The sequence below is a fragment of the Piliocolobus tephrosceles genome, chromosome 2, assembly GCF_002776525.5.
Source record: "Piliocolobus tephrosceles isolate RC106 chromosome 2, ASM277652v3, whole genome shotgun sequence".
Taxonomy (NCBI): Eukaryota; Metazoa; Chordata; class Mammalia; order Primates; family Cercopithecidae; genus Piliocolobus; species Piliocolobus tephrosceles.
This window is the reverse complement of record NC_045435.1, coordinates 172,304,024-172,312,626: the sequence shown is the minus strand read 5'-3', so window position 1 is coordinate 172,312,626 and position 8,603 is coordinate 172,304,024. Positions and strand designations below refer to the sequence as shown.

The 8,603-nt window shown below is 40.6% G+C and overlaps 1 protein-coding gene across 7 annotated transcripts in view; it reads right to left on the bottom strand.

Annotated features, from left to right (window-relative positions):
• Positions 1–7,936, bottom strand: part of RNF13 (ring finger protein 13) — a 182,875-nt gene extending 174,939 nt beyond the window's left edge. For 2 of the 7 annotated variants that reach the window (XM_026449834.1, XM_026449836.1), the window contains exon 1: positions 7,283–7,930. The gene's annotated coding sequence lies outside the window, so the exon portion shown is untranslated. Of the gene's footprint in view, positions 1–2,645; positions 2,675–3,313; positions 3,425–6,310; positions 6,795–7,282 lie in introns of those variants that run through there. The other 5 variants (XM_023215414.1, XM_023215411.1, XM_023215415.1 and 2 more) reach the window with 5 other exon arrangements.
• Between the last annotated feature and the right edge of the window lie 667 nt (positions 7,937–8,603).

Sequence of the window (8,603 nt, the reverse complement as noted above, 5' to 3'; positions counted from 1 at the left end):
GAGAAGAGAAGAGAAGAGAAGAGAAGAGAAGAGAAGAGAAGAGAAGAAAATAAAAAAAGAAAAGAAAAGAGCGAGCAAGCCTGAGCTACATTCATGTTCAATCAATTCAAGGTCAACATATTTCTAACTCCTTAAAAATGATTCTAAGCCAAATTCTTGTAGGTGACCAGGAGCTCCCTTATATCAAAGCACAAAACATCCCAAAATTTTAGTTTTCTTTTCAGTTCACATTAATATGGCAATAAACATTTAAATATATTAATGTCTGAATATTTCATGATCATTAATATTTAATTATTAACTCCATAACCACAAAATTGACAACGTTCCTCAGACTTTACTTCAAAGTTAAAAACACCGATTTCCTCAGGAAGATCTATATCATTGAAACAACTAGAAATAACAAATATCTTCCTCAGGGATCACCTTCTCTTAAGAGGAATATAAAGGTAGACATAAAAATGCCTGATTATGTTACTGCCTGCATAAAATTCCTTAACAGAGTAAGCAGTTTTCAGAATACAGTTCAGAACTAAATTGTGGTTTAGCAAAGAAGTTCTTCATAAACTGGCTCCTCTTTGTATATTTAGCTTAGTTCCTTGCCATTCCTCCAGTCTTTTTTCTTTCTAACCATGTACACTTTCTCTTCTCCCAGACTCTCCTTATATGCTTCTCTATGACACCAAAATGCAACACAACTAAATGGTCCATCACTCTCATTATTCCTTAAGCTCCTTAAAGTTAGAAGCTATACATTTTCTAATTCTATATACAATACTTAACATCTAGCACAATATCAGAGGCAAGTAACTGTTGCATAAATTAAAATATGGAAGTGAGTATTATTCATTATTAAGGTCTAAAATACTATGGCTTAGTTTTCCTTTACATAATGGCAAAGGGGGAAACTATATATCAGGTAATATTTTGTTCTATTTTTTAAAATTACAATGTAGCCTTACTGGTAAATAGCATCAACAAATTTTGTAGACATCTTTTCTTAAACATTAGTTTATTAACTAAGAGTATATATTTAGTTTGATGCTTATTCAATGGAAGCTCATGCTTGGTCCTATATTATCTACATTAGTGAAGTGAAACATTAGTGCAAGAGATATTTTACAAGAAGTGGTAAAAGCAGACTTTTAACTTGACAATTCCAACTGCTTCATTTACAGATGAGGAAATGAACTGAGAAGTTAAGATACTTACGCAAAGTCACCCAGCTAATAAGTGGGAATGTTGGGTGACACCCAGACTCCCATAATGCTGATGCTTTCAGCTAAATATAACTTTTATTTCTATTCCAACCTCATAGATAAACCAGGGGATTCTCTTTTTATTTTTATATTTTATTTTATTTTATTTCATTTTATTTTATTTTATTTTTTGAGACAGAGTCACGCTCTGCCACCCAGGCTAGAGAACAGTGCCACGATCTCAGATCACTGCAACCTTCGCCTCCCAGGTGTAAGCGATTCTCCTGCCTCAGCCTCTCAAGTAACTGGGATTACATAAGTGGGCCACCAAGCCTGGCTAATTTTTGTATTTTAGTACAGATGGGGTTTTACCATGTTGCCCAGGCTGGTCTCGAACTCTGGCCTCAAGTGATCTGCCCACCTCGGCCTCCCAAAGTGCTAGGATTACAGACGTGAGCCACCACACCCGGCCAGATTCTCTTCTTCTCACCCTCAATCTAGGGGGTACATGGGTCCTTAATACCTGCCACATTTAACTGACTCCTTTAATCTTTAAGATCTATCTAGCCTCTGCCTTAATACCTTCTCCCTGTAATAAACATATGATGAGTACCTACATTTGTTGAGCATTAAATCCATCTAAGCCATTCCACTGGGAGAAAGGGGAAAAGGGAGAGACAAACGTGAATAAGAAAGACATGGTCCCTTCTTTCAAATGCTCTGCAAAATTAGTTACAATCTGGTATAGTATTCATTATTACCATCTGCTTAAATAGGTACAAATACATAGTACGAGAAAAATCTAATTACCATCTATTATGAAAATGCACCTTATTTCTCCCATTAGCAGATAAGCTCCATAAGGGCAAGGATTTTTCTCTTTAGAACAGTGCCTGATATAGAAGGTACTCAACAAATGTTTGAGTGAATAAATGTTACAGAAAAACCCCTAAGTAGTAGGATCCAAGTAATGTTTCCAAAAATGGTATGACAAGATATGTAAACCTTCTTATCATGCTCAACAATATTTTTCTGTTGGTTTGTTTCATTGGCCAGTTACTGAGAACTTGGCAGGAAACTGAAAATAGTTGAGATGGACATATTTTAATACTTAAGTCAACATCATGCTCTACCCAATTGTACCAAACCCTAGAAAATCTTCCGAGAAAGGAAACCTGCAGTCCTTCTATGACTTAGTCCTGAGCCCTTTTTCAAGTACAAAGGGCCTCCAGTTGTTTTAATTTTTTTCTTATAATAGGTTCTGGGATCTCTGTGTTTGTCCCCACTTATGAAGATAATAATACTGATAACAAAAACATCTCAATTACTATCTATCATGTACCAGACACTTTTCATATATTAACTCAGTATTTCAAAACAACTCTCAGAATTGGTATTGTCATCAACATCGTTTTACAGAATGGAAAAAAATGGTAAGCCTCTTACCCTTTGAGTCTCTTCTTCCACAATCCTGGCTATAAGTAAAATACAATCTCATCAGTTGCACCCTGACTTTCATTGTCCCCCATAACAAGCACACAGGCTCTCTGATTCTAAATGTTTTGTTATTAACCAATTCAAAGTAACAAAGAAGTTATAATAAAAATAACAAATCTGGGCCTGGTGTGGTGGCTCACGCCTGTAATCCCAGTACTCTGGGAGGCTGAGGCGGGCGGATCACGAGGTCAGGAGATTGAGACCATCCTGGCTAACACAGTGAAACCCTGTCTCTACTAAAAACACAAAAAATTAGCCAGGCATGGTGGCGGGCGTCTGTAGTCCCACTTACTCAGGAGGCTGAGGCAGGAGAATGACATGAACCCGGGAGGTGGAGCTTGCAGTGAGCCCAGATCACGCCACTGCACTCCAGCCTGGGCAACAGAGCGAGACTCCCTCTCAAAAAATAAAAAATTAAAAAAAAAAAAACAAATCTGGAGATGTTCAAATGTTCAACAATTCAACATTCAACATATGTTTATAAATGCCTGGGACCACACAAAAATCAGACTCTCAAAATTCTTAGTGTGGAACCCCTAGTCTCCAGTTTACTAGCTATTTTTTTAATAAACGGGAGCCTTGCTAGGTCTAAAAATTTTTCCTCCCCACTGACTTACCTCCTGATCTCCCAGGACACAAATCAAAATACACTAAAGGGAAAAATAATGGGTGCATCTTCATTGAGAAATCTGTACTTGTGAGGAATTTAAGGAGCCACATCACTCCTTGTGAAACTCTGATCCACAGAGGAGTGGTTACTTTTACGTCATTTCCTTACAATGTAAGCATTTGGTCTCTTCCCTTTTCATAGAACACACAGAGCTTCCAGTTTTCATTCTATATTTCCAAATATCTGAACAACTCCTCAGCTCCAAAAGTAAACTCCCTATCATCCTCTCTCCTCCTAAATCTCCTTCCACCAAAACCTGTTCTTCATGATAATATCCTTCTTTCTGCTAATAACATCACTATCCTCCCAAAAATTTGTCCTAGGCCTATACTCTGGTCAGTTCCCAGTGTCGATGTCATTATAATGTCAACATCTTTCAAATCTGTACCTTCACTACAATCATCACTTTTTGCCTCAACTACTATAGTTAAACTCCATGGTATTCCTACTTCTAGGCTTCCACTCTTCCATTGGACCTGTTCACAAATTATTATCCATAAAGAGAGTTTCTTCTTAACTAAAAATCATATACAAAATCTTTAGTCTGACATTTAAGAATCTCCATAATCTGTATCCATCTATCTTTACCAGTCTGGTCCTTAAACATATCCTTACCAAATGTACTCTGCTTCTCCTATCTCTATACCTTTGCTTGGGCAGTGTCCTTATATGGAAGTTTTTTTTTTTTCCACCCTCCTTCAACTGCTAACAATCTTTCAAATGACCTTATTGTCAATGAAAAAAAAAAAAAAAACGCTAAGGCATATAATTTACTAAACATATACTCCATCTGATGCTTCACAAATTATCTGAATCCCCACAAAAACAAATAAGGAAGCAGTTAAGGAAACTGAGGAGGAGCTTACCGAAAGTCACCAGCAAGTAAGAATCCACAATAGCCCCACGGCATTCCATATTTTTAATGAAATAAGACATAAAAGAGACAGACGTTCCGTAGTCAGAATACCTGTGTTCAAATTCCAGCTACTCCACTACTCCACCAGCTACTTGTGTGAACTCACAAGTTATGTATCTGTGATGCCTTAATTCCCCCACTTCCCACTTATTAAATGGGGATAAGACAGGCACGATGTATCAGACCTGTAATCCCAGCACTTTGGAAGGCTGAAGCAGGTGGATCACTTGAACCCTGGAGTTTCAGACCAGACTGAGCAACATAACGAGACCTTCTCTCTACAAAAAAACAATTTTTTTTTAATTAGCCAGGCATGGGGGTATATGACTGTAGTCCCAGCTATTTGTTGGGCTAAGATAGGAGGATCCCTTGAGCACACGAGGTCAAGCGTGCAGTGACCCATAATCGCTCCAGCCTGGGCAACAGAGCAAGACCCTGTCCCCCCCAAAAAAATAAAAAGGAAACAATTTACCATCTATTACATCAATGACTGTAAGAACCACCTGAGATATTACAAAGGGCTTAGAATTGTATTTGGCTCATAGTAACCAATCAGTATTAGCTACATTACTGTTTTGTTGTTATTGATATACGACGTTATATAAACTATGACAACACCAATCATATGCTGTGTTGTTCCCAAATCAACTTCTGCGTAATGTAAAAGATTCATAAAAGTTTACTATTTTACTTTTGTATATGCTCAATAAATATCTATAGAATACATACATTTTTGAACAATGACTCACCAGTACGCTTTATTAAAAGGAATTTGCTTGTAATTTTGTTTCCTCTTTTGGGAAAAGTAACAATGCTTACCAACTTTCTTCCCCTTTTTATGTCATGTGAAACTATCATATGCAATGCTATGACAAACATAACAAAACATAACATAAACATGACAAACAGTGCAAAACACTGTTTTGACTGAAACTCATTTGCCTTCTGCTAAACATCATTAATTCCCAGATTTAAAAATATTGTTATTTAAATGCCAACCATTTTTAGGTCACACCTACACGAAGTAAGCAAAACATACCATGATAGTTGACCAAACTATTTCATTTCATACATCTCCTATGGGAAGAACTATAAGGCATAAAATGCCTTCCTATCCAACTTAACTCAAAGACATAAATCTATCCCTTTAGTCATACCCTCAGTCCTACCCTCAATTAGCTAAAGTTAGTGCCTGTAAAAGTTCTGATAAATCTACGTTATTCTGGAATGCAGAAAAATATTAAGGGAAGAAAGCTGAATGCTAACAACAATTTATGCCCCTCCAAAATTATTGAGAAAATTAGCTTTATACAAGGAGAGATGAGAACTTATCCCAAACCCTTCAGTATTATAACTCTCAAACCAAGATTTTGTCTAAGATTTGCATTACACATAGAGACAAGATGTCAAGCTGCCTAGCTTCAAACAAAGGCAGAGGTTAAAAAAAACTAATAAAACGGTTCTCATTCCCTACATAGAGAAAAATAACTGTCCTTCTCTTCAATAGTTTCCAACAAAACAACAAAAAAACTTATGTAATAGACAAATTTTGTTTCATTTAATCCTCATAACAACTCATTTGTTATTTACAGAAAATGTCACAGAATTAGTAAGTGGCAGAACTGAACCCAGCTTGACTCCCAAATTTGGAATCTAGTATTTTTGAAACATTTGTTTTTGCAATAATCCCTAATACACTTCACATTTCCAACTTCCTCTTGACACATGCATATTGTTAAAAACTGAAACAAAAGCTTTTTGCCATAATATTTACTTTTATTCCATTCAATGTCCTCTGGTATTTTTTTCTTTCTTTTTAATGCTTATGTCAATGTACTAAATTGATTCTAAAATCTATTAATGAATCCTCATGGGCCCTGCACTACAGCACTGCACTACACTTCTTACCTCCGGTTTAAAGTTCTTTTTAATTGCTACCACTGTCCAGTTTTGTTACTTCGATATGGAGCTAATCTCCACCCATTAAAAAAATTGTGCTTAAACAGAATAAACTCTTGAAAGTCCTACCTTAAATCTTGAATTGATTTGTTTCTTCACAAGAACTCTTTGGAGGCACAGCTACCTTACTTATTTATATTGTAACAAAAACTGCAGATGTTCTCCTTGGAGAACAACACATCATTGTTGAAAGGAATGCATCAGTTTTCACTGTTCCTGCTGCATCACTGACTAACAGTAATAGCCGGGCAGGTTTGGGGCAACAAGAGAGGACCCGAGCAGCTGCCCACGGTGCTGAAACTGATGATGAAACAACAGTTTTGGAAATTTACTATTTACTATTGTCAGATTAGGACAAAATAGAGGAATTTACCAGACACTGGCAGAGAAAACTTAGTGGCTGCCACCAAAGTTGCATGAGTGCTTCCGGGATACTACTGTTTGGCTTCTATGTCTGCCCACTCTCTCTTTCTCTCTGGGACAAAGTTCTTTAATAAGTGCAAGTCAAGTCAAGCGTACAGGCAGAGCTGCTGACTGACCGTAGTATCTGGCCCTAGCAGGGGTCACGTCCCAAATCTGCAATCTAAGCTTACAGGGAAAGAAAAAGGGGGTGGGGGTAAAAGAGAGGAAGTGATTGCCCTCCTTCTATCCGAAGACAAAACAGCCCCCTCAACTAAAGTCAAGCGATTTCCCCGAGGACGTTGCGGCAGGTGCTTGACTAAGAAAAGCCTTCCGAACATGTTTTCCAGGCAGGCTCTTGCAGCCTCAAGAAGGGAATGAGAGAAGCAAAACCGGTAACTCAACTTTGGACACACACAAACTCGCAGAATCAGAGTGCAGGGGAGACTCGGTCCCCCGAGGACAAGACTATTTTATTCCTTTTGCAGAAAGCCTAATTTACTTCTCGCCCAGTTCTAGAGGGGCAGCAAAGACCTCAGCAGCAGGGCCGACTCCGAGCTCGAGGGCCAACAAGCGGGGTATGTTCTCTGGGCCTCTCGATAACCCGCTGCCCGGCTGCCGCGAAGCCGGACAGGGTCTTACCTTGAAGTCCAGCCCCCGCAACACAAACTGTCTCGCCGGCCGGCCGCGTCGCTGCGGGAGAAGTCCCTACCCTGACTTCATGACTGAATATCCGCACCGACCCCCACAGCCCGGAGTAGGAGCAGGGACGACAACACCGAGGCGAAGCGGAAGTCCCGCCCCACACGCCTCATTGGTCCGCACCCAAAGGCACAGAAAACCCATTGGGCCACATGGTTGCCTGTTAAGGCTCCTTCCCACTCTCACCGGGAGTCTAGCTACTTGCTCCAGCCCGACTCGGAGAAATGCCCAGTTTGCGAGTCTCGTTCTTGGGCGCGTGATCGGTCTTCCCTAGAAGGGAAGGGCAGGGTGGGGCAGGTGTCTGCGGAACTGTAGCGCGGCTGAAGAAGCTGCTCTTGGCAGAGGAAGGGGCAGGCTGGCAGAGTGGATTGGCTGTGGGCGTCTGCAGCTAACCATGTGCCCCTAGAAACGGAGACCGCAGGGTCTGGAGGGCGCGGGACCGAGCGGGCAGGGCTGGTCGGTCTGATCCGCTCCGGCTGTTGGGACACAGTAGCCCAAGATCCGGCTGCCCGGCTGGCCCCGACGCTGACGCGTCTCTTCCCTGCACACTACACTCACCCAACCTACTAAAGAGGCGAGGGCGAGGCCTCATCCGCCCTCCTCCCGCACCGTGCCCAGTCTGAGATCAGGGTGGGTGGGACCGTGACCACACCTTAGAGTAGGGCTCAAATTGTTAGAGATGCGAGCGGCCCGAGGTCTGAACGCCAGTCCCCCGAGGCCTGGCTCGGATCCGCGCTGACATCAGCACTCTGGGCCTGACACGCGCCATCCCCGGGGCTTAGCAAAAGGCAAACCACGTGATTTCTAAAACCCTTGCCTCCTTTGGATGAACCAAAAATCTCGTCCCTTGCCGCCCTTCTGATAAACCTTTTCTGGTTGTCCCAAGCTTAAACCAGTTGAAACTTACATTACCGGATTGTACCATCCACACTGATTAATCATTGCCAACTCGCCACCTTACAAAAGCAGCGTGACTTAGTGCAAAGATTACCGAGTCCTGAACTAAAATGTCAGGAGACATAGAATCAGCCACTACTTCTGCTTCAAATAATAAGGCACCTTTAATAACGCCTTTACAGGCTTCAACTCCTTCAACATCATGTTTTAAAAATGGTGGCGAGGAGGCTATCACACAGAATATTAGTAGAATATCATTGGATGTAACTTGTAACTTGGATTGCTTGGAGAGCCCTGAGTAGGTGGCACACAGCAATGGGGGAAAGACTCTTTCCTTATTGTGTATCCTTTTGTGCCTTTTGAA